The following is a 27,631-nucleotide window of genomic DNA, read 5'->3' as shown; positions in this document are numbered from 1 at the left end:
ATTTATAACTGTAGGATTACACAGTGGTAATAGTGGCCAAGCAAAACTGTAAACTCTATTACAAAATACACAATGCCAAAATATACAATGTGGAGACTCAGAGACAAGTACATGTTTGAGAACAGATGAATGCTTTAAGCAACTATCCTGGTTACTCATCATCAGGGAGGAGGGAAGTGAAATAATTATGAAACTCAGGTAGGGCAGTAAGGAAAGAATATGCTTAGACAAGTGCTGGGAGTGGCCAGGGAGCAGGTATGAACTTCCTGTGTTTATAAAACTCTGCATTCAGCAACACACAAAGCTGGGGAAGATGTTTGATTGCCAGAAGTTAGGGGATTCCACGCCCAAGAGCCTGTGTGAATCAACGACGAACGAAGAAGGGAAATTTCATTGGGGAAAGCATTATGCAAAGGGTGCTAGGATGCCTAAAGGCCAAGATGAGGGAGGCTGGTAGAGTCGTAGTAGAATATGAGCAGATCAATGTCCCAAGACCCCATATGATGGAAACTTAATGCCTACAGAAAAGACAGACTGGAAAGATTGAAATACATACTGAATTGGGCATCACTGTCATATTTCTGATGGTGTAGTCTGGGAGTTAGAACTGGAAGAGTCTTTACAAACTGTCCTATCCAAAGATGACAAATAGATTTCAACTTGGGTGCCAACTGTGACTAACTGTATTAGCTGCTTTGAGCACCATGTTGGGAAGGATTCTGGAACTGTTCAGGTTCAAAGATGCCTTGAATGATTAGTAATGTCAGTTGTGGGTTAGGAAGCAGGGTGTGGCAACATATGTACCTCACATCTGTCTTCCCCAATGTGCACTCCCTTCATTTTGCAGATGGGAAAACTGATAATCTGAGATGTAGAGTGAAGTCCTGAATTCAGGTATCCTGACTTAGAACATAATGCTCTCTTTATCACATTGCCTCTATGCCTTGCTCAGTGTATTAGTGTCATTAGTGTTCATTTAAACTAAATAAGCATCAACTTTAGGTAGCTCTGGGAACAATCAAGTCAATTTCTCTAATGCTGCTGCACAATTTGGGAAATACCAAACTATGACAATGCATGAAAATGGTAGAGTATGAAGTTTCTAGAAATGAAAGTGGTATTTGATGATGGCTAATATCCTTTCTAGCTCCAGATTATTCTAGTACACACACACACACACACACACACACACACACACACACACACACGTAATATTAGACAAAAACAATCTTGCCCCCATAAAAGTGATTGAAATAAAATCCTTCAAGTTAAGAAGCAAATTTCCACCAGGAAAACATAAAGTCCTCATACAGCATAATAGTAAAAATGTATGCATTGGGGCTTCACAGTTAGTTTTGTGATCCTGGGCAAGTTACTAATCTTTTAGTACTCAGTCCCTGGTACAATTGGAATAACAATAGTACTTTCCGGGTTGTGAGGATTAGAGGAGTTAGTGTGTGTGTGTGTGTGTGTGTGTGTGTGTGTGTGTGTGTGTGTATACATATATATGTTTTTTTTTCTTAAACATTAACATTTTATTTTATTTTTACATTTTTTTTAGTTTGTTTTGAGAGAGAGAGGGAGGGGGAGAGTGAATGGAGGAGGGGCAGAGGAAGAGAGAGAATCCCAAGCAGGCTCCGTGCCCAGCATGGAGCCCACTATCCTGGGATCATGACCTGAACCAAAATCAAGAGTTGGACACTTAACCCACTGAGCCACCCAGGCGCCCCAGTATATGTGATGTTCTTAAAACAGTGTTTGCCAGTTAGGTGCTATATAGGTGTTAGCAAATGTTATTATGATAATATATCACCTTTTTTCTTCAGTGAAGCCTTTCCTGCTTATCCCAATCCCCTTTCTTTTTTTTTTTCAAGTATATTCATTTATTTTGAGAGAGAGAGTGTGTGTGCATGCGCTAGCGAGCACAGGGGAGGGAGGGGGAGAGAGGGAGAGAGAGAGACAGAGAGAGAGAGAGAGAGAGAGAGAGAGGGAGAGAGAGAGAGAGAGAGAGAGAGAGAGAGAGAGTCCCAAGCAAGCTCCCCACTCTTGGTGGGGAGCGTGACACAGGGCTCAAACCCACAAACATGTGAGATCACGACTGAGCCGAAATCAAGAGTCAGATGTTTAACCGACTGAGCCACCTAGGTGTCCCCCAGTCCCCTCTTTCTAACCATAAAGAGCTGGCTATTTTCTCCTTGAACTCATTACTGTATCTTATAAAACTTTTCATCCTGTATAATCATTATTTCATTACATGCTGAGCTGCCCTACAAGACCAGTGATTTCACTTTTTCATTGTGACAGTAACAGATGTATTTTACATTGTGACCCAGCATACAGGTACATATATATCTGATTCAAATATATAAGAAGTTTACCAAACAACACCTACCCGTACTATATGTATTGTACTCTAGTGATTTCTATGACATTTTATAAAAAATGTAGTTGTGAGGTATTTGGGTTACACAAGATATATGGATTTTTCAAAACTTACCAAATGTACATTAAAGATTCATGAACTGGGGTGCCTGGGTGGCGCAGTCGGTTAAGCGTCCGACTTCAGCCAGGTCACAATCCCGCGGTCCGTGAGTTCGAGCCCCGCGTCAGGCTCTGGGCTGATGGCTCAGAGCCTGGAGCCTGTTTCTGATTCTGTGTCTCCCTCTCTCTCTGCCCCTCCCCCGTTCATGCTCTGTCTCTCTCTGTCCCAAAAAATAAATAAACGTTGAAAAAAAAAATTAAAAAAAAAAAAAGATTCATGAATTTAGTGGTGCCTAGGTTGCTCAGTTGGTTAAGCCCCTGACTTCAGCTCAGGTCATGATCTCACAGTTCATGGATTCGAGCCCTGCCTGGGGCTCTGTGCTGATATCTCAGAGCCTGGAGCCTGCTTTGGATTCTGTGTCTCCCTCTCTCTGCCCCTCCCTCTCTTGTGCTCTGTCTCTCACTCTCTCAAAAATTAAAAAAACATTTTCGGGGCGCCTGGGTGGCGCAGTCGGTTAAGCGTCCGACTTCAGCCAGGTCACGATCTCGCGGTCCGGTCCGTGAGTTCGAGCCCCGCGTCGGGCTCTGGGCTGATGGCTCAGAGCCTGGAGCCTGTTTCCGGTTCTGTGTCTCCTTCTCTCTCTGCCCCTCCCCCATTCATGCTCTGTCTCTCTCTGTCCCAAAAATAAATAAACGTTGAAAAAAAAAAATTAAAAAAAAAAAAATTAAAAAAACATTTTAAAAAATTCATGTATTTTATATAAATTTTACATAAAAATAAACTAATACTTTAGTTAATGATATTCATGTATTTGGGAGAAGTATATTGATATCTATAGTTTACTTTGAAATGCACCAAAAAACTAAGATAAATTAATGGATGGATAGAGAAATAATAGATGGTTAGATACACGATAAAGTAATATAGTAAAATGTTAATGGTAGAATCTTGGTGGTGAACATACACAAATTCACTGTGCAATTCTTTCAACTTTTTAGTATATTTGAAAACTGTTGCAATGAAATGTTGAGGAAAAATGCTAGTTGTGGGACACTGTTTTTTTTAAATTCATATATTTAGAGCAGTTTTAGATTTATTTATTTTTTTTTTCAACGTTTATTTATTTTTGGGACAGAGAGAGACAGAGCATGAACGGGGGAGGGGCAGAGAGAGAGGGAGACACAGAATCGGAAACAGGCTCCAGGCTCTGAGCCATCAGCCCAGAGCCTGACGCGGGGCTCGAACTCCCGGACCGCGAGATCGTGACCTGGCTGAAGTCGGACGCTCAACCGACTGCGCCACCCAGGCGCCCCCAGTTTTAGATTTATAGAAAAAATTGCAAAGACAGTACAGAGTTCCCATATACCCATACCCCATTTCCCTTATTATTAACATCTTATGTTACAATTAATGAATAGCAATACAGTACATGATTATTAACTGATTATTAATAACTGATTAACTGATTATTATACTTTATTCACATTTCCTTATTTTTTACCAAATGCCCTTTTTCTGCTCCAGGACCCTATCTAGGATACCACATTATATTTAATCTTCATGTCTCCTTAGAGTTCTCTTGGTGCTGACAGTTTTTCAGGTTTTTGATGACCTTGACAGTTTTTTTATTTTTTTTATTTTTTAATTTTTATTTATTTTTGAGAGAGAGAGAGAGAATGAGCAGGGGAGGGGCAGAGCGAAGGAGACACAGAATCTGAAGCAGGCTCCAGGCTCTGAACTGTCAGCACAGAGCCCATTGCGGGGCTTGATTTCATGAACCCTGAGATCATGACCTGAGCCGAAGTTGGACTCAACTAACTGAACCACCCGGGCGCCCCGATGACCTTGAGAGTTTTAAAAAATACTGGTCAGGTATAGAATGTCCTTCTATTGGGTTTGTTTGATGTTTTACTCATGATTAGACTGGTTATGGGTTTTGGGGAGGAAGACCATAGAGGTAAAGTGATATTTTCATCACAACACGTGAAAGGCACATACTATCAACATAATCTATCACTGTTGATATTGACCTTGGTCACCTGGCTGAGATAGTTTTTGTCAGGTTTCTCTACTGTAAGTTTATTCCCCCCTTTGTATACTGTACTTTTTCGAGGGAAGTCATTATATGTAGCCTAAATTTAAGGGGTGGAAAGTTATGTTCCATCTCTTTGAGGGAGAAGTACCTATGTAAATTATTTGGAATTCTACTGCACAGGAGTTCTGTCTATTGTACCTATTTATTTATTTATTTATTAAATCACTTGTTTGTATCAATAGAAACTCATGGATATTTTATTTTATACTTTGGGTTATAATTCAGTATGACCCACTGATTTTTAATTTCAGAAGCCACTAGAGACCTGTGGCCCAAAAGTTTGAAAAAACACTATACTAGAACATGAACTTGTGGGTAGGGTCCATATCTTATTTCAGATTTTGCACAGTGCCTAGTATATAGAGAATATCCAATAAATGTTTACTGAATGAATGAAATAATAATCATCTAAGTATTCAAACAAAGCAGACATATAAATTACCCTGGTACCCTAATTCCTGCCCCAAAGCCTGTCAGTTTTCTCAAAGAAAACCAATGTTTTTACCTTTAGTGTATATCTTTCTGGAGTTTCTATACATTTACATGTAAATATGCATGCAAGTATGGCAACTGTATTTTTTAAACCTAAGTGTAAACAAAGTACATCAAGAGGTTAGCCAAGTGTTTATTCTCTTCTGGTAGCTTTAAATGAACCAGGTCCACTCACAAAGCCCTGGCTGGATCCTACAAAAAGGCACTAAAGAGATATGTTTTGGAATTCATCAGGAGCACCTCCTGTTGAATCATTCTAGCTCAGGCTTTCCTGGGTCTTTGTCCTCTTGGATCCGGTGCCTTGGCTCCCATTCTTTCTCTGGCCTTAGTTCTTAATGACCTGGCGTGGAGTTCTGCAATCTTCCAGGACTTGACCTTTGGTATTTACCCTCTGGCTGTAACCCCTGAAGCCTTTGGCACCCAGACCTTGCTCTGTCAACTGGGAGTAAAAGGCAGCTTACAGAGAGGTGGTGGAAGATTAAATGGGGTAAATAATGTAATTCTTGTAAAACATTTAACACACTGACTTCTTTCATTTCCTCTCATTGTGTATTAAACTGGAAAGACATGCTAAGATTATAAGGAAACAGGTGTCTGTATACATTGTTAGTGGCCCCTTAAATTGTTACAAATTTTCTACAATGTAACCTGATACAATTTAACCAAAAAAAAAAAAATCATGAAAATTATTCTACCTTTTAACTCAAGCATTTCAGTCTTGAGAATCTATCCTAAGGTATAATTTAAAATCCATACGCATGAAAAAATAGCAACATTATTTATAATAGTGAAAAATGAAACAAGCTCAGATATTACAGAGAACCAAGTGTTAAATGGACACCAACTTGATGTATTTTAACCATTAAAATAAATACGCAGACTTTGCAGAAAAATGGGAAAATGTAGATAAAATAATGTTAAGTCACAAATCAGAACACCAAATTCTATACCCACATGGATTACTATTATGTAAAAGCAAGATCTGAATAAAGATTATAGAGACTGGATAGATGGGGTGCCTGGGTGGCTCAGTTGGTTAAGCATCCAACTCTTGATTTCACCTCAGGTCATGATCTCACGGTTTGTGAGTTTGGGTTCTGCACTGATAATGTGGAGCTTGCTTGGTATTCTTCTCTCTCTTTCTGCCCCTCCCCTGCTCATGCTCTCTCTCCCTCAAAAGAGAAAAAAGAAAAAAAAGATTATAGAGACTAGACAGAAATCATATAAAAATAAGAAATGAAACAAAAAAAAAGAAAAAGATTAAACAGATGAACCTTGGAAACATTCTGCTAACTGAAAGAAGCCAATCACAAGGAAAATATATTGCATGATTCCATTTATGTGAAATGTCCAGAATGGGAAAATCTCTAGAGATAGTAAGTAGATGAAAGGTTGCCAGGGATGGGAGTTTGGGATGGGAGGTGTGATGGTTGCACAAGTGTGAGTATATAAAAGCCATTGAATTGCACACTTTATTTATTTGAGAGAGAGAAAGAGAGAGGGCATGAGTGTGTGGGAGGGGTAGAAAGAGAGAATCCCACACAGGCTCTGCACAGTCAGCGGGGAGCCCAACATAGGGCTCGAACCAAGGAACTGGGAGATCATGACCTGAGCCGAAGTCGAGAGTCGGATGCTCAATTGCCTGGGCCACCCAGGTGCCCCTTAATTGCATACTTTAAATGGGTGACTTGTATAGTATGTGAATTATATCTCAATAAATCCTGTTAAAAAAGAGATAGACCAGACAATCTGGAAGACAAAGCTGGAACAATCTGGATAACAAATAACAGTATTGGATTATTACCCAAAGTATAAAATAAGTACACATGAGTACATACTGATAAATACACGATTGAATAAATAAATAAACAGGACAGAAGAATCCCACATACAGGTTTCCCCCAGCTATCCGAAAGTAGAATGTTCCTGGGAAACCTTTACTAAGCCGAAACGGTGGTAAAGCAAAGAAGCAATTACCATTAATGTATATGGGAAAAATTTTGAGCATTCCCAGACACAAAAAAGTAACCTCTTTTAGGTTTTTCTGATGCCTAAGGGATGTAAAAAAATAAATCGAGAGAAAGCACGGATCCTCAGAGACACAGTCCGAAGCTCTGGTGGCTTGATGCTGGCATGCGGAATGTAGCTGCCAAGGAAGGAACTTGGTGGGGCCACTCTTGCTGCTTGATGTGTGTTGCCTCTGTGACTGCTCACTGCAACACGGATGCTCGTCACTATTTTGTCATAAACATGAAATGCTCTCTGGATTTCTTTCAGTTAATGACAACAGGTACTAATGTAGATCTTTCCTAAAAGCAAAATCTTACTAATAGAAGGAGATACCTGTATGTATGTTGATACTCTCTCCTCCAGGAAGTCCTCCAGGGAGCTTAATTTCTCCCACCCATTGGAAGGTGACCTGGACTTAGTGACTCACTTCCAAAGGACAGCATATGGAAGTGGAAAACGGGAACCTCACAGTAGAGAAACCTGGCACACACCACCTCAACCAAGTGATGAAGGCTAACATCATCAGTGGCGTCATGTCCCCCTGATATGAGGTGATGAGAAAAGTTTTCATCTCTGTGGTATTCTTCCCCAAACCCATAACCCCATTCTAATCATGTGAAAATACATTAGACAAAACCAAATTAAAGGACATTCTAAAAAATATCTGACCTGTATTTCCCAAAACTGTCAAGATCAGGAAAAACAAGGGAAATGTGAGAAACCGTTACAGATCACAGCAGATTAAGGAGATAATGGTGACCACACGAAATGTGGTATCTTGGAAGAGAACAAGGACATTAATAAAAAATTGGTGAGGGGCACCTGACTGACTCATTCAGAAAAGGATGCAACTCTTCATCTTGGGGTTGTAAATTTGAGCCCCACGTTGGGCGTAGAGATTACAAATAAATAAATAAACAAACAAACTTAGAAAATTAATAATAATGCTACCCATGTTGGTTTTTTAGATGTGATAAATATACCAAAGATGAAATGACAACATTAGAGGAAATGGGTCTGGTATTCAGAAATTCTCTATCTTTGCAACTCTTTCATAAATCTAAAATGATTCCAAATAAAAAGCTTACTCTTTAAAAAGGAGAGGGGTGGGGTGCCTGGGTGGCTTACTCAGGTAAGCATCTGACTTGAGCTCAGTTCATGATCTCATGGTTTGTGGGCCTGAGCCCTACATCAGGCTCTATGTTGACAGCTGGGGAGCCTGGCGCCTGCTTCAGATTCTGTGTCTCCCTCTCTCTCTCCCCCTTCCCCACTTGCACTCTCTCTCTCTCTCTCCTCTCAAAAAAAAATAAACATTAAAAAAAATAAGAGGAGTGTCTGAGTAGCTCAGTCAGTTAAGCTGCCAAGTCTTGATTTCAACTCAGTTAATGATCCCAGGGTTGTGGGATTGAGCCCTCCATTGGCTCTACACTAAGCATGGAGCCTGCTTGAGATTCTCTCTCTCTCTCTCTCTCTCTCTCTCTCTCTCTCTCTTTCTTTCCCTTTGCCCCTCTTGTTTCCATGTGCTCTCTTTCTAAAATAAAATTTCAAAAAAATTTGGGGGGGGGGGGCGCCTGGGTGCCTCAGTCGGTTGAGCATCTGACTTCAACTCAGGTCATGATTTCACGGTTGTTGAGTTCGGGCCCCGTGTCAGGCTCTATGCTGACAGCTCGGAGCCTGGAGCCTGCTTCAGATTCTGTCTCCCCCCACCTCTGCCCCTCCTCCACTCGTGCTCTGTCTCTCTCTCTCTCTCTCAAAAATAAAATAAACATTAAGATTTTTTTTAAATAAAAAAATTTCTTTTTTAAGGAGAGAGGGGTGCCTGGTTGGGTCAGTCAGAAGAGAATGCGACTCTTGATCTTGGGGTCATGTATTAGAGTGAAGAGGGTTTGTTTGTTGGTGTGTCTGTATGTATAAGTCTATGTCATATTGGCTATATTAGTTATATTTGCTTATTGCTTAAATATCTAAATTTTTATCAGTATATTAAGGATATTTAGGTATGAAGTTTATTTTTATTAACATTCTCAATAATTACACTTCAGGCTTTCCTATTTTCTTTTATCTAAGAGGCATACTAATTTTAATAGATGATGTGTGTGTGTGTGTGTGTGTGTGTGTGTGTGTGTGTCAAGGTATATGTTCTATAAATGGCTTAGTCTGCTCTTTGGTCAAACTCTGTTCTGATCTGGATAACCTCTGACTCCCAGTAATTCTTCGGCCACACATCATCATTTGGGAGCTTTCCTTCTTTTCCCCTAGTTCAGGGTTCAGAAAAGCTTTTCCTGCAAAGGGCCAGGTAGTATTTTAGGCTCTGAGGGCCATATGGTCTCTCTCTCAACTAGTTACTCTGCTACTGCAGAATGAAAGCAGCCCACATGATATAAATAATATGTAAAGCCATGGGTGTAGCGTGTTCCAAGAAAACTTTATTTATAAAAGTCAGCAACTGGATGTGGTCTGCCGGCTATAGTCTGCTCTGCTATAGACCAATGCTTATCAAATTTAATGAGCACACAAATCCCTTGGGGGAGCTTGTTAAAATATAGAATCTGATTTAGTAGGTCTGGAGCAGGAACCATACATGGAGTGGCAAAGCATAGAAGACTCATTAAAGTGCACACCTACAAGGTCATGAAGTTCACCTTTCTCAACATCAAGTCAGACTAAATAACAAGAACTGAGTGCTTACCAGGTACAAGACAGCAAGGAACAGAGTAAACAGAAACACAGGTGTGATGATAATTTCTTTAATTCGGCCATAGCTCTTAAACCATAGAATGCTGGATTGAGGGGGCAAGCTTTTATTTTTTTTAAATTAAGTTTATTTCGAGAGAGGGACAGTGTGAGCAGGGGAGGGTCAGAGAGAGAGAGAGAGAGAGAGAGAGAGAGAGAGAGAGAGGGAGGGAGAGAAAATCCCAAAAAGGCTCCGTGTTGCCAGCACAGAGCAAGATGTGGGGCCTGAACTCACGAAACCACGAGATCATGACCTGAGCTGAAACTACGAGTCAGACACTTAACTGACTGAGCCACCCATGCACCCTGAGGGGGCAAGCTGTCTTGACATGTCACCCCACATGTCCTCAGTTTCATCAGGTGCTCTGGCTAGCTGGTCTCATCCCTCATGGCTTCAGCTGGTCTCTCTCAAAGCTGTACATATTTTGGAATATAATGACATTTCCAGGAAGCAGACAACCATTCTTTTGTCAAGAATTCACTAGTAGCTGACTAGGGCACCTGGATGGTATTCAACTCTTGATTTTGGCTCAGGTCATGATATTACAGTTCATGAGATGGAGCTCTGTGTTTGGCTCTGTGCTGACAGTGCAGAGCCTGCTTGGGATTCTCTCTCTCTCTCTCTCTCTCTCTCTCTCTCTCTTTCTCTTCCCCCCCTCCTCCTCCTCCCCCACTTCCTCTCTCTCTCAAAATAAATAAACATTAAAAAAAAAAAGAATTTACTAGTAGTTGACTAGAATATTTCATTTAACCTCAAGAAATTACAACAATGCATTTAGTCCTTCACATTTCACCATGACACAAAATCAACTCAAAATAGGTCAGACCTAAATATAAGAAGTAAAACTATAAAACTTTTTTTAAGTTGTTTAAATATTTTTTTTTTATGTTTATTTATTTTTGAAAGAGAGAGAGACAGGGTGTGAACAGGGGACGGGCAGGGAGAAAGGGAGACACAGAATCCGAAGCAGGCTCCAGGCTCTGAACTATCAGCACAGAGTCTGATGTGGGGCTTGAATGCACGGACTGCGAGATCATGACCTGAGCCGAAGTCAGATGCTCAACAAACTGAGCCATCCAGGCGCCCCATAACTATAAACTTTTAGAAGAAACAGATTTGAGACCAAAAGAACAATCTGTAAATAGAAAAAAATTTATAAACTTTTTTTAAGTTTATTTTGAGACAGAGGGAGAGAGGGAGAGAGAATCAATGTGGGGCTCAATCTTATGAAGGAAGAGATCATGATCTGAGCCAAAATCAGATCATGAATCAGTCGGTTAAGTGTCCAACTTAACCGACTGAGCCACCCAGCCCCTAATAAGCTGGATTTTATTATACTAGAAAATTTGTACTTCAAAAGACACCATTAAGAAAATGCAAAGTCACAGACTGGGTGAAATTATTTGCAAATCATATATCTAATAAAGGACTTGTATTTACATGAAAGACTCCTTACTAGCAAGACAAGCAACACAACTGAAAAAATGGACAATTTGAAAGTACATGTGAACAAAGAGGACATGCGAATTGCTAATAAGTACATGAAAGAATGTTCAACATCATTAACCCTTAGGAAAATTCAAATTAAAACCACAACAAGATACCATTTCACACCTAACTTGAGTGGCTATAATAAAAAAGAGAGAAAATAACGAGTGCTGGCCAGGATGTAGAGGCACTGGTACCCCAAAGCAGTGCTGATGGGAAAGTAAATGTTACTGCCACTTTGGAAAACAATTTGGCAGTTTTAAAAAACTCCAACACAAATCTACCATATCATCTAGCCATTCTACTTTTAAGTATAAGCCAAAGAGAAATGAAACTACACCCGCAGAAAACTTGCACGTGAATGTTCACAGAAGCATTATTCGTAATAGCCAAAAAGTGGAAACAACCCAAATGTCCACCAGCTAATGAATGGATAAACAAAATATGGTATATCTACATACAATGGAAAATGACCCAGCAATAAAAGGCAACAGAATACTTCTTTGACATGCTACTAAATGGATGGACCTTGAAAACATTAAGTGAAAGAAGCCAGAGACAAAATACTATCTACTAAATGATTCCATTAATCTGAAATGTCCAGCAAAGGCAAATTTATACAGATAGAAAGCACAGTAGTAGTCAATTAGAGCAAGAAGAGGTTTAGGGGAAAATGGGGATGGGGTTTCTTTCACGGATGATGAAAATCTTCTAATATTGTATTGATTTGTGTGAAAATATTTGCACAACTTTGTGAACTTACTAAAAATCATTGTGCATGTACATTACATAAAGTTCAGAGCTACTATGCAGCAATAACCAGAGAAGGAAGTAATTATACTAAAAATGCATTTTGCTTAAATCTGGATGGTAGGATTAGGGGCAATTTTTATTCTCTATCATTACTTTGCCTTATTTCCCAAGTTTTTTTTTTTTTTTTTTTTTTAAATTTTTTTTTTCAACGGTTATTTTTGGGACAGAGAGAGACAGAGCATGAACGGGGGAGGGTCAGAGAGAGAGGGAGACACAGAATCGGAAACAGGCTCCAGGCTCTGAGCAGGCAGCACAGAGCCCGACGCGGGGCTCGAACTCACGGACCGCGAGATCGTGACCCGGCTGAAGTCGGACGCGTAACCGACTGCGCCACCCAGGCGCCCCTTATTTCCCAAGTTTTAAGAGATCTGTTGCTTTCTGTCACACACAAAAAGTTTGTTTAGGAATGCTGAGCTGCGTTACATAATTTTTGAAATTATCCAACTGGAAAATAAATGTTAACTCAAACTAATTAAGCTATTGTTTCATTTATTGTGACATTTCTAAATGTGTTATTTCTTTAAAACATGTACTGTTTTTCAAAGTGGACATGTTGACAGCATCTAATCAGTATGGACTAAACATCGGCAACATGGAAATACAAACTACTAGATTCTACTTGCCACATCATATCGATTCCCACAGGCCTCAAAGTTAGCTGTTTTGGAATGTCTCCATCCTTAAATGAGAGGAAATACTGGTCAGTAGCAGATGTTCACCTAATTTGGATCACCTCCCTCAGAGTCTGTAATATGTTGTATATTCTTTCTTTATACACTAAAACAGTTAGTTTCTTTGCTTCATATTTAACTGGAATTCTTCAATGATTCAGTTTTCCCATCTGTCATCTAAGAATAATAACAGCTGCCTCACAGAGTTACTGTGAGGATGAAATGACATGAAGGAAATGTACAGCACTTAGAGCCCCCCTTTTTGAAAACTTCCTCATTCTCCTCCCTAGTGTAGGTTAGATATTCTTCCCAATAGATTCTTGCTGCTGCAGTTCTAACACTACTGAAATTTGACTTCAGGAAACCTGTCACCCACTCTTCCTATCCCTCCATCCATTCCTCTCCTCCAATCTCTCTCTTTTTTATGATCCAGAATACATTTTCCATAGCTTCACTGGAGACTCTTCCTTTGTGTTTAATCCCTGGGTCACTCAAGAAATACCTCAACCACATTTGAGTAATTTGGCATTTAACACATTTACACGTGTGCTGCTTTTAAAACTTCGTTTTAGGGGCGCCTGGGTGGTTCAGTTGGTTAAGTGTCCGACTCTTGATTTTGGCTCAGGTCAAGATCTCACAGTTCTTGGGAATAGACGCCTGCATGGACTATTCATTCTGTCTCTCTCTCTCTCTCTCTCTCTCTCTCTCTCTCTCTCTACCTCTATCTCCACCGATGCCCCACCCCCTCCCCTGTACCCCAATTGTGCTCTTTCTCTCTCTTAAAATAAATAAACACTAAAAAAAAAATAAAACTTGCTTTTAAAATAGTTAAAACGCTTTAAAATGTTAAATTTTGGGGCACCTGTCTGGCTCAGTCAGTATAATATGCAACTCTTGACCTTGGGGTTGTAAAGTTCGAGCCCTCACGTTGGATATACAGATTACTTAAAAATAAAGTCTTAGGGGCACCTGGTGGCTCAGTCGATTAAGCGTCTGACTGTTGATTTCGACTCAGGTCATGATCTCACAGTTTGTGAGATGGAGCCCCGCGTCGGCTGTCATGCTGAAAGCACGGAGCCTGCCTTGGATTTTGTCTGTCTCTCTCTGCCCCTACCCCATTCGCTCTTGCTCTCTCTCTTTCACAATACATAAATATATATTTTTAATGTTTGTTTATATTTGAGAAAGAGACAGAGCACAAGCAGGGAAGGGGCAGAGAGAGAGGGAGACAGCATCTGAAGCAGGCTCCAGGCTCTGAGCTGTCAGCACAGAGCCCAATGGGGGGCTCAAACTCATGAGCTGGGAGATCATGATCTGAGCCGAAGTCGGATGCTTCACTGACTGAGCCACCCAGGCGCCCCAATAAATAAATATCTTTAAGATATAAATAACAAATAAATAAAATCGTAAAAAATAAATAAATAAAATGTGAAATTTTAGTCAAATTCAGGATTTGTGGAAATCCCAAAGCTCCTATTTCTGTAGAAAAGTACTTTGGGAATAAACCTCAATACTCTGGTCTGTCATTTTTCTAGGAATATATCTGAAAAATTTCTAAAGCTTCATTAGACCCTAAAATCTTGTTCTAAAGGCATTTTGGTAAATTGATCAAAAAGTCTCACCAAGTACACTTATCACAGTGAGCACTAGCGCTAAGTCATATACAGAATTGTAGAATCACTATAGTGTACACCTGAAACTAATGTAACATTGTCAACTATACTTCAATAATGAAAATTTTTTTTAGAAATCTCATCAAATTCGGTCCAAGATACAAGTTTAAGTAAGTGTGGTTATTTGTAACTTTAAAACATACATAAATAAATCAATCAGAGATAAGCTAGCAGTTTTACTGAAAAGGGTGGATAGTGTATTTTTGGAGATGTTCAAGTATCAGATTTCCTATCCTAAATAAGAGGGTGAACTGTAAGGTCTTTACAGCAACATGATTCAGGCAGGGGGAGAAAAGTCATATTTCAAAAACTGAGGATGAGGATTTATGTACTATAAATAGACCATTACATTGTCTGTTTGAAAGTACTTGTTTTATTTTTACTCATTAGTCATGTGTGTGTGTGTGTGTGTGTGTGTGTGTGTGTGTGTGAAGTGGGGGATGGAGGGATTGAGAATAGACTCCCCATCAGTCATCTGCCAGAGAGGTATTGACTACCAGGTCTGGTGGTGGTGGGAGGTACTGTACAGTTTAAAGATACAAATTGATAATGGCTGCAGTTCACATGAGCCTGTTGTTGTTGTTGTTGTTGTTGTTGTTGTTGTTGTTATCTTACCTTCCACTCTTCTTTGGATAGAAAAGCTGCTTTGGGGCAAATAATGAGACTCATAATAATGGCTCAAATAATGGGACTCAACCTTCCCATTACTACATGCAATAGAGATAACAGTATTTATCTTTTGAAATCTAAGTTTTTTCTTCTAAAATTATCTTTCTTCTATTTAGTTTTATGTGGAGGGTAATTTATTTTGAAATTTAAAATAACATTAAAATAGGGAATACATTTTATTTTGACAAAACATGGGCATGGGTTAAAAAGAGTGAAGAAATACCATTGTGTGGGTAATCTTATTCTAAATTGTTAGGGGGGTGCCTAGGTGGCTCAGTCGGTTAAATGCCAAGCGCTGACTTGGGCTCAGGGCATGATCCCCTGGTATGTGAATTCCAGCCCCATATCAGGTCCTGTGCCTTCATCGCCCAGCCCTCTTTGGATCCTTGGTCTCCATCTCTCTCCATCCCTCCTCAACTTGTGTGTGTGCGCACACTCTCTCAAAAATAAATAAATGTTAAAAAAATAAGAAGAAGATAAATTGTTTTGGTTAAAATTAGCCACACAAATTAAATACTTGTGCTTAATGACTAAAAATCTTTATCGGATTTTTGGACTAACAAAGACATCCAGTATCTTAGTTTTAGAGGAGAGTTAGTGCAGAGCAGAGATCTAGAGGTCTCATAGCTGGGATCCTCCCAGGACTTGCTATTCTGATATTATAATGTGTTGTAAGGAGAAACTCAAGAAGATAACTGAGTTTACTACATATTACTTCCCATTCCTATAAAATGGTTATCAAGTTTCCCCCTCAAACTGGAAATATTTCAAACCAGATATTCTGGATTCTGATAAATTTAACTTCTTTCTTTTCTTTTCTTTCTCTCATGTAAGTAATCTCTACACCCAACATGGGGCTCAAACTCACAACCTTGACATCAAGAGTTGCATGCTCTACTGACTGAGCCAGCCAGGTGCCCCTAACTTCTGTACTTCTTTCTTTTATTTAAAAAAATTTTTAATGTTTATTTTTTGAGAGAGAGAGAGAGAGCGAGCAATCGGGGATGGGCAGAGAGAGAGAGAGGGAGACCCAGAATCCAAAGTAGGCTCCAGGCTCCGAGCTGTCAGCACAGAGCCTGAAGCGGGGCTCTAACTCACGAACTGTGAGATCATGACCTGAACTGAATGAAGTAAGCCACTCAACCAAATGAGCCACCCAGGTGCCCCATAACTTCTGTATTTCTTAAGTTAGATAGGTCTTGTTAATTCTTGCTGGGCATCTGACTGCCAATGAAAACTGTGAAAGCTATACAAAGACAGACTTTTCTTATACATTTGTCCTTCTGAAGCGTAGTCATCTAACAGCATCGCATTAGGATTTGAATGACAGGCCTATGAAGTGCTCTTAAAGGGCAAGTGCAATGTTACAGATTTTAAATTCAAATCAAACTAAAGCAATTTGGAATTAAAATTTGATTTGCTGATGTTCCTATCGTTTTGTGTCAAATAAAGAAAAAACAAAACATCACTGGGATACAAAGGAATCTCACTTTACACAAAATGTATCTCTGAGAAGTTGACTACACATTGAATTTAAATACTATACTGGAATTATGGAAAATGCTTATATAAAACAATCACTCCATAATTTATCTCCAAATAATGTGTTTCAACACTGTAAATTTTTTTTAATCTAATGTTCACATTACTTAAGGAAAAATTAGTTACTCTGTGAATTTTTTCTTTTTAAAATTTTTTTTAACGTTTATTTATTTTTGAGACAGAGAGAGACAGAGCATGAACGGGGGAGGGGCAGAGAGAGAGGGAGACACAGAATCAGAAGCAGGCTCCAGGCTCTGAGCCATCAGCCCAGAGCCCGACGCGGGGCTCGAACTCACAGACCGTGAGATCGTGACCTGAGCCGAAGTCGGACGCCCAACCGACTGAGCCACCCAGGCGCCCCTCTGTGAATTTTTTCTAAAAAATATACAAGAAAATCGTACTATGAAACTGTAGGTATGTGTTAAAGCTCTTACTTCAAGAGCTTCTTAATTACATAAAGTATGTCCTGAGTTAAAATTAAGCATATCAGAATCTCTATCAATAATTTCAGGGCCTGAAGATATCATGTGGAAAATTATGGCTCCAATAACAAATTCTTTCTGCAGATCATCATTCTGAACAGAAGAAGCAATGAAACACAAAAATTACTGCATTAAACTTCAGTTTGGGGATCAGTTTACTTACCCAACAGGATCTATCTTTTTCATTAGTGACACAGCCACCACAAATGAGTAATTAATGCTCCCAATATTTGATGGTGGTTGTGAGAGACCTTCTCAGCTGTATCCTGAAAGGCAGTATTCACTCTTTGGAATATGATGTGTGAACATGACCCAACAAACTAACTCATGAGGGGAGATAATAATAGTAGAAAACACTTAACACAGTACTTACTAAACAGCCAGGTGCTGTTTTGAATATTTTACCTACATTCAGTTAATCCTCATAGTAGCTCTATGAGTTACAGACTGTTTTTATTTCTACTTTATAGATGTGCAAACTTAGTCACTTGCCAAAGGTCACCCAGTAAAACAGTGGAGAAAGGACTCAAGGCTGGTTAGTCTGACTCCAGAGTCTGTGCTCCTATCCACTGCTCTTTACCTCCAGGTTTGCCTCAAGACACCAGTAATGCAGTGATGGCAGTAATATGACCAGGGATGCACAATTTCACTCTTCATTCACTAGTGTAAATCTCACTCGAGCCGGTTGTACTCTCTGTACAAAACCTTTAACTGGCTAACGTGCATATTTTGGCAGTTTGATTCTGATCCTGGAGCAAAACACAAAAGGTGCAATTCTAACAGATTATTTGCTTTTAGTTGAGCTCAACATGGAGCCTAAAATGATTCAGGCAGATAATGTGCAAATTTAGGACAGTAAAACTCATATTACTACATTTACAACAGCGTGCTTAACATTTGTAATTAGACCTAAACTTCCAAAATTCCTACGTCTGATTTGCCCTCTTAGTGAGTTCAGCTAATCTCCCTTTCTACTTCCAATAAATAAAACATACCCAGCAAATGCTGTCCAAGGCAAGTTTGCAGACACGTATCTGAATTTAGTATCATTCTCGTTCAGATCAAATATCAGAGTGAATGCAGGGCTTTTCAGGTGGCCTGCTTGGCTGCCCTTTGCCCAGGAGCACCTTTTGCTTTTCTGAATTGCACAATAAGGGATAGCAACATGTTATAGTTCCCACTGAAAATGTACATAGGATATTAAAGTTGTCAGACAAGAGCTGGCCCAACTGTTGCCCCAAGGATATTCATACTTGAATTTATACTCGCTTAAATATCTCCAAATCCTTGAAGAGCAAAAATGTCTCAAATACTTTAGTAGTGGTCCAATGAAACTATTTCAGTAGCAGGCTGTATTAACTTTAGGTTAAGTAGCAGGCAATTTAAACTTTAAAATGCCAAGAGTGTAGACAGGCAAGGGAGTGGTGATAGCAGCAGAGTAGTTTTGGGAGCTCCCAGGATGCCCTCAGAAAAAAATGGTGATAGCAGCAAAGATGGGGGAAAAAACCCACAAGTCTGTAGGCAACATCTTTACCAAAAATCGGGTGAAAAACAACCCCTGGAACTCTAGAACTCTAATGGGTAGAGTCAAACTACACTTAGCAACAAAAACTGGGTGACCCCAACTGTGCTGGCTAGAGTGGAGGTTTGAAACTGTGGTCTTGTAAGGGTCAAAAGAGAAAAAGAATCCAGAAATTGCCAAGTCTTCATCCAAAGGAAGGGACCCCGCTCCCCCATTTGAAGTGAGAGGCTTCCCCCTGCCCCCCCCCCCAAAAAAAAAAAGAAATGAGAGACCCAGAAGTGAATCTAAGAACCACTGTGAGAACTGGGAGGAGTCCTGGCAGGGTCTCTTTTGCCAATGAGTACAAGGAAAGGTCCCATCCAGGACACTAAAGGGCAGGCAACACCTAGCACAAGCTCTTTTGTAGGACAGATCCCACGCTGAGGAGGAACTACTGAGGGTGGAACATAATATATCTGTTAAAAGAAAATTAGCTAGCTAGCTAGGGCTGACAAAGCTAGATCAAGCTGATCAAGATTAGTGCATTACAAAAATTAAGACAACTAGACATTATGTGATGCCTGGTGTGATGCAATAGAAAGCACACTGCATCCCCAGTGGAGAAGTGTTTTGCCAAAAAAATAAATAAAACCTGAATCAAACGTAGCCTCTAGATCTAGATCTAGTTTACAGAACATATGGAGGAGAAAGGAATATGCTAAATAATACCATAAAAATGCAATCAGCCAAAAGTGGAAAATTCTATAGGAGAAATAACCTGGTCTCTTCAACAAAATGGCATGACAATATTGGGGTGAGGGGAAGGCAAAATCAACAAAGAGCTAAAGATATATCAACTAAATGAAATATGTGGATTTTGTTAGGATCCTGATTTGAAGTCACCAAGTCTTTTTTTTTTTTTTTTTTTTTTTAGAGAGGAGAGAGCAAGCATGAGCAGGGGAGAGGGGTAAAAAGAGAATCTTTTTTTTTTTTTTTTTTTATATATGAAATTTATTGACAAATTGGTTTCCATACAACACCCAGTGCTCATCCCAAAAGGTGCCCTCCTCAATACCCATCACCCACCCTCCCCTCCCTCCCACCCCCCATCAACCCTCAGTTTGTTCTCAGTTTTTAACAGTCTCTTATGCTTTGGCTCTCTCCCACTCTAACCTCTTTTTTTTTTTTTTCCTTCCCCTCCCCCATGGGTTCCTGTTAAGTTTCTCAGGATCCACATAAGAGTGAAACCATATGGTATCTGTCTTTCTCTGTATGGCTTATTTCACTTAGCATTACACTCTCCAGTTCCATCCACGTTGCTACAAAAGGCCATATTTCATTTTTTCTCATTGCTACGTAGTATTCCATTGTGTATATATACCACAATTTCTTTATCCATTCATCAGTTGATGGACATTTAGGCTCTTTCCATAATTTGGCTATTGTTGACAGTGCTGCTATGAACATTGGGGTACAAGTGCCCCTATGCATCAGTACTCCTGTATCCCTTGGATAAATTCCTAGCAGTGCTATTGCTGGGTCATAGGGTAGGTCTATTTTTAATTTTCTGAGGAACCTCCACACTGCTTTCCAGAGCGGCTGCACCAATTTGCATTCCCACCAACAGTGCAAGAGGGTTCCCGTTTCTCCACATCCTCTCCAGCATCTATAGTCTCCTGATTTGTTCATTTTGGCCACTCTGACTGGCGTGAGGTGATAAAAAAGAGAGAGAATCTTAAGCAAGCCCCACAAATCTTAAGCTGGATGCCAGGTTCGATCCCACAACCCTGGGATCATGACCTAAGCCAACATCAAGAGTCGGTCACTCAACTGACTGAGCTGCCCAGGCAATCCGTGAAGTCATGAACTCTTTAAAAAAATTTTTTTTGACACAATTGGCAGAAATTGAATACGAACTAAGGATTAGACTACATAAAGAAATTACCATTAACTTTGTAGGTATGACATTGATATTGTGGTATATTAAAAAAAAATCTATTAAAGATACTTAGAGAAGTATATACCAATAAAATAATATGATGTCTCGGATTTATTTTAAAATATTAATGGGCTTGCCATGGGAGCATGGGGGAGGCCATGAATTCTGTTTCAATGCATCTTTGATCTTGTCAAGTACTATCACGAGCAAAGCTTATGTTCCTAAGTTGAAAAATTTAGGGCCAAGAAGCTGTAATTGAAATTAAAAAGGGGCACATGTGTCCAAGGAATATTGAGGAATTTGACAGCTTTATGAAACTTGTGATAAATGAATGCATCGAGATGGCAGTTAGTGGGCAACAGAACAATACTGGAAAGGTGGTAATATGAGGAAATAGTATCATCATGTTAGAAGCCTTAGAATGAGTTTAAACAAAGGCTTATTCACTACAGAAATCAATTGCTTTCACACGTCTCCTCTCCAATGAGCCAGTTTTACTATGATATGGAAATGGCTGCATACATTTTTTGGGGGGCTGCATACATTTTTATATTAAACTGTTTTATTAAATAAATTTTTGTAAGAGTAAAAAAAAAATTCCTCAGAAAAAAGGTGGACTAGATGAACTAAGAACAGCAAAACCTTGATAATTGTTGAAAGTGTAGTCATAAGACCTTTTTTCTATTTTTACATGATTGAATTTTTTTTTTTTTTTTTTTTTTTTTTAAGATTTTGTTTTTAAGGGGCGCCTGGGTGGCGCAGTCGGTTAAGCGTCCGACTTCAGCCAGGTCACGATCTCACGGTCTGTGAGTTCGAGCCCCGCGTCGGGCTCTGGGCTGATGGCTCAGAGCCTGGAGCCTGTTTCCGATTCTGTGTCTCCCTCTCTCTCTCTGCCCCTCCCCCGTTCATGCTCTGTCTCTCTCTGTCCCAAAAATAAATAAACGTTGAAAAAAAAAAAATTAAAAAAAAAAAGATTTTGTTTTTAAGTAATCTCTATACCCAATGTGGAACTCGAACTTACAACCCGGAGATCGAGTTGCATGTTCTCCTGACTGAGTTAGATAGGCACTCCATGATTGAAATTTTTCAAAATAGGTGCGCCTGGGTGGCTCAGTCGGTTAAGTGTACGACTATAGCTCGGGTCATGATCTCACAGTTTGTGGGTTGGAGCCCCGCGTCAGGCTCTGTGCTGACAGCTCAGAGCCTGGAGCCTGCTTCGGATTCTGTGTCTCCCTCTCTCTCACTCTGTGCCTTGCCTGCTCACACTCTGTCTCTCTCTCTCTCAAAAATAAACATAAAAAAATTAAAAAAACTTTTTTTCAAACTAAAAAGTTAAATAGAAAAAGTCTATGCACCACATGATTTAGAATATCTAATTACTATATTAAAACCTATAAAGCAAAAGGAGCAAAGGAGAATAGGATTTATTTAAAAATGCTCTGAAGAATTCTTCAATCTTTTTTTGTGGGGTAATCATCATGTGCTTTAGGTGAGTCTATTAATAGAAAGACAAAACCATCATTTAAAAATATTTTGTTATAGGGGTGCCTGGGTGGCTCAGTCGGTTAAGCATCTGACTCTAGATTTCGGCTCAGGTCATGATCCCACAGTTTGTGAATGCAAGCCCCACACCTGACTCCACACTGACAGTGCGGAGCCTGCTTGGGATTCTCCCTCTCTCCCTCTCTCTGCCCCTCCCCCCGTGCTCTGTCTTTCTCTCTTAAAGTAAATAAATAAACTTAAAAAAATGTTATAAAAAAACAAGTTTTTGTGATTTTTTGCCAAATTCAAAACATTCTCCAAAGAGAATATTCTCTAGCATAGATTTCTCAGGCAAAGTGTCTGTATCTGGTATTATTCTTTTGACTATCCTCCACTGTTGCTCTAACAGGAGACAAACCACACTTCCAAGATTGTTAAATTACTACCTAGGAAAGTTTTGGCAATTTCCCATTCAGTCACATTTTCCAGTCATTTGTTTCTTATGGTTGTAGACCTGGTTGTTCACTTTTAGCCAATGTCCAGGAGGGACTTTGCTCCAGGCAATTTTTTTTCTTCAATTTTGACATCTCTGTGAGTTAGCTATTATATAATATTATCACAGCCTACTGCTTTCTGACTCATGTTACCCAGAAGACAACTCAGGAATGAACTTGGACTAGAATTTTATATAGCCCGCTGAGTTTCCTAAAGGTTTTGGTACCTATTTTTCTATAATCTTTGAAGGTCTTTTTCCTTTTCTTCCCCACACAACATATTGTTTGAGTAGTTCCAGTGCCCTGTATGTATTTCTACAATTTTCTTAGCCACAGGCAACTCTTGTAGTGATCTTATTTTGCAGGTGCAACCACTGCACAGGGCAAAGCTATCTCCTCTTTTTCCTTTCCATCTACGTTACAGTTTGCTCCTTTTTTTTTTTTAATATTTATTTATTTTTGAGAGAGAGAGAGATAGAGCATGAGCAGGGTAGGGGCAAAGAGAGACAGAGACACAGAATCTGAAGCAGGCTCCAGGCTCTGAGCTGTAAGCACAGAGCCTGATGCAGGGCTTGAACCCATGAACTTCGAGATCATGACCTGAGCTGAAGCCGGATGCTTAACTGACTGAGCCACCCAGGCACCCCTGCTCCTTTGGTTTTTGAACACATGCCAGGTCTTCTAAAAGATCTTCCTCTGGGCTCTAATACTCATTTGTTCTCTATATTTATACGTGTAAACACTACATAATTTCCTCAAGTGACTGAAATCACCCCAAAACCACCTAAAAATGATTTTAAGAGTGCAAATGATTTGAGAACCAGAGACAGTGATATCGAGCCATTGATAGGACAGTAGGAGGCAGGATAGTGAAGGGAGATTTTATTTGTTTCTGAATAAAAACATACACTCACTGATAGAAGAGTGGGCCCACTTCCTATTCTACTAAGGGCCTGAGGAGGTGACCCAGAACTCTATACCTCAGCTTTCTTGTGTTACTGGAGATAATAATACTTGTTGCCACCTTTCCACATGATGCAAAAAGATGACTGGATTAGTGTTTGTGAACCAGTTTGAGCTCCCTGTTAGAAGGATGTCAGGTTCATAGTCAGCAAGGTATAAAACTGGATGTTCAGGTGAGTAATTACAGGGAACCATATGGTTCTCTAAGGCAGGGCCAAAACTCTTTGTACATCAGGTATTACAATAATTGGAAAGAAGGCATCTGAGTGTTAATTACTCCTGACTTATTTTAAAAACCTGGAATTCCTTAACATACCTCTGCTGACACAATATATGTACATCAAATATGACAAATCCCTTTTTGGTCAGACAGTGTCTGACCAAATCACAGAGGTGTCTAATCACAGAGGTGTCTAAGATTAGCTAACAGGAAAGGGAAAAAAATCTAAAATTCTAAATTTATAAATTTATATTTAATATAAATAGGCATTCTCAGCAGTATACTGAAACTAAGAATCAAATCAGTGGGAGGGGAGGAGGAATGAACAGGACAGATGAAAGGACAGAACAAATAGGAAGTTTCAAAGGTGAAACTGAAGACAGGAAATGACTCAGCCACAATTCCAGGAGGGAGTTCTAGTTAGGTGAGTTGTAGATGATACTATGGCCTGGGAAACTCATTATGTACAGAGGACAAGATTCTAGGAGCTGATTGCAGAGCGTCCTCAGGAGTCATGGACACAAAGTCTAATGAAAATAATATAAAAAATATTCTCCTCTTAGGGCGCCTGGGTGGCTCAGTCTGTTGAGTGTCTGACTTTGGCTCAGGTCATGATCTCACAGTTCATGGGCATCGGGCTCTGTGCTGTCAGCATGGAGCCTGGGGCCTGCTTCAGATTCTGTGTCTCCCTCTCTGCCCCTCCTCTGCTCATGCTCTGTCTCTCTCTCTCTGTCTCTCTCTCAAAAATAAAGAAACATTAAAAAAAAATTTTTTTTTAATTCTCTCAGAGGAGAAAATCTTGGTGTCTTTTACTTTTGATACTCAGGGTAAAAAGTCAATTATAAAAACAAGAACAAGGGGCACCTGGCTGGCTCCATAGGTGGAGCTTGAGACATTTGATCTCAGGGTTGTGAGTTAGAGCCCCACATTGGGTGTAGAGATCACTTAAAAATAATTTAAAAATCTAAACAAAAACAAAATAAGAACTCAGGGCAGTTTTAGTCATTGACCCTTGAAATAGCTGAAATAATGGTAGTAAAAATAATACAAAAAGATCGAGGTGAAGGAAAAATATACCTGTTATTCTAAATTTAAATTATTCATCATTTTTTAGGAATATTTATTTATTTTTGAAAGAGAGAGAGAGAGGCAGAGAGAGAGGGGGACAGAGGAGCCAAAGCTGGCTCTGTGCTGACAGCAGACAGCCTGATGTGGGGCATGAACTCACCTGCTGTAAGATTGTGACCTGAGCCCAAGTCAGTCACTTAGGTGACTGGGCCACCCAGGCACCCCTAAATTGTTCATCATTTTGAGGAGATTGCACCGTTCCAGACACTGGGAGTATAGTTACAAACAAGAGGGGCATGGCTCCTACCTCTCTAACAGGCTGCAATCCTCAGATACATGACTATGATCTGGGAAGAACATAGCCAAGGACTGCGTTATTGGCATTTATAAAACCATGGTGAAAGCGAGTGTAGACATGTTCAACTGGAATTCTTCAAATAGGAAGCACTTGAAATTTTATTTCCTTATTATTTTAAAATGTTTATTTTGAGAGAGAGAGAGAGAGAGAACACATGTGTGCTTGCAATCACAAACCGTGATCATGACCTGCGCCGAAATCAAGAGTTGGATGCTTACCAACTGAGCCACCCACCTAGGAGCCCTAGCACTTGAGATTTTAAAAGTGAATCTAATTCAGGGATCTAAAAAGCTTCTTTGCAAAGTAATACTTTGCCAAGGGAAGGGAAGGAAAGCCAAGGGGGTACAGTATCTGTTAAATTCTTGTGAAATGAAATAGTACTATGTTTTTGAGGAACCAAAAACAGTGCAGATTGGCTGGGGAGAAGAATGGGTGCCATGATAGCGTGATGGCAGATTAGGCGATAGAGTGGATCTAGAATTTGAAGTATTTTTATATGCTATGCTACAGTTCAGGCTTCATTCTAAATCTGAGGATGACTCAAATATTTTAAGCAGGGAATAACAGAATCAGATCTGCCTTCTGAAGATCCCTCAGGCATCAGTGGTAGTGGAGATAGGGGAAGAGTAGAGGTGTGAACATTTAAATTTAACACATGAATAAAGATGATGGAATAGATATGAAATAGATAAGTAATAAAAATGAAGGATGTTACTGAGAAAGGGATTGGATATGAGAGTTGAGTGAAAGGAAGGTACTAGAACAATTGCTAGACCTCGGGTTTGAATATGCCACTTAACAAGATAGGTAATAGAAAAGAAACAGAATTGTTTGTTTTTGAAGGTGGGGAGGAAAATAGAAGGATTATAAATCTAGTCTTTACTTGAGCTTGAGGTACCAGTAGGAAGTACAAGTGCACATGTTCTTCTTCAGTTGAGGACAACGATCAATCACAACTGCTCACACATGTTTCTTGGGAGACATATTTTGTAACTTTTTATGTGTTACCAGTCCCCTCAAAAAGGAAGAGGAGTGAATAAGCAGGTTGTATGTTGGTCACTATAAAATGGAGAAATAGTACTTTAATAATATGGAAACATAGTTCTTAATAATATGTGACCTAAGACCCCAGTTCATATACAAATAAAACATGGCAACATGGGTTACAAGTCCAATGCTGTCCATTAAACTATAATAACAGTAAAGCAGACATGATAAAATAAGATGTACTATTTTTATCTTTTTGAAATTATACCTTGAGTGGTTGTGTGTATTCCATAGTGATAATTTTATTGGTAGTAGAGAAGAAAAAAAGTTAATGCCATCAGTTTTATGTGCAATTTTCCTGCACAGCTTTAATTGTTAACATCTTTTCCTTATTATATCGTTAAATATTACTTTTGTCCTAATTTTCAGTCAAGAGGTTAGTAGCTATATTAACTTTCTTTAGAAGCTTATTAGCTCATTAAGAATGTTTCCTGTCAACCTAAGCACATAAAAACACACACTATGGTACTTAAAAGATTAAGCTTGTAGATTATATTCATTCAAACATCGTTTAATGATCCAGGAAAACATCTTCAGCTGTTCATCTAGGATTTTACGTTGTATTCACGATGCGTTTATTTTCTATTTTCATCAAAAGATTCTGCTATGAATCCTGCTATTTGTAAACCCATTCATTCTAAAACATTGCATTTTTAGTCCCTTTCAAAGTTATCTTTCTCCCTCTACGCATCACCGTCAAGATCTAAAGTTTTTCACTATCCCTTCTCCCAAGAAAAAAATGAAAACATTCGTTCCTGCTCCTCCCCCCACCCCCACAACCCACCCCAGATAGAAAAGAAGAGGCGAGGCAAACTGGAACAAGTTGCGACGGGCGACCCAGAGCGCAGAATTAGCTAAATCCGGGCTCGAAACGGAGACCGGGATCAGTCACCATGTCCGGAAGGATCTGGGCTATCTGCCAAAAGAGAACGTCCCCAAAGCCTCAGAAACTGACTGGTGCTAAGAAACCAGAGAAAGAACGAGTGACAAGCACAGAAAGAGGCCCGACCCTCTGGGACATCCTGAAACACGCAAGGAATGCAAAAGCAACGTCAGGAATCCGGGACCGGCTGCGGCTGGCCAGAGCGCCCAGCCAGGTTAAAACCCAGCTCTGTAGGCAGGCATGCTGCTGAGACCCTTGGGTGGGGAAAGGCGCCCTGGGGGCTTGGTGACTGAGCGACGGAAATTGTTGGCAGCATGAGACCGGTTGGCTCCCAGAAGCGCGAGTGGCTCACGTTCCGGTACCCACACGGAGACACCCGGAGCAAGTCTGAGGGAGGGCCTAGGGGCGGGGCTAGAGCTCATACCCAGCCTCAAACGCCAACCCTTACTGAGTCTTCAGTACGCCTGCGTATGGTGAGGCCGCACTCTATTTGGCTGCTGGGCGTGCGGCGGCAGCGGCGTTCTC

At 39.9% G+C, this 27,631-nt stretch overlaps 1 pseudogene; it reads left to right on the top strand.

Moving 5' to 3' along the window:
* Positions 1 to 313: 313 nt before the first annotated feature.
* On the top strand, positions 314 to 21,016 carry LOC115517055 (annotated as a pseudogene).
* Positions 21,017 to 27,631: the final 6,615 nt, after the last annotated feature.

This window comes from Lynx canadensis, chromosome B3, assembly GCF_007474595.2.
Source record: "Lynx canadensis isolate LIC74 chromosome B3, mLynCan4.pri.v2, whole genome shotgun sequence".
In the NCBI taxonomy this organism is placed as follows: domain Eukaryota; kingdom Metazoa; phylum Chordata; class Mammalia; order Carnivora; family Felidae; genus Lynx; species Lynx canadensis.
Note: the sequence above shows the minus strand (reverse complement) of the source record. Positions and strands in the feature narration are given on the sequence as shown.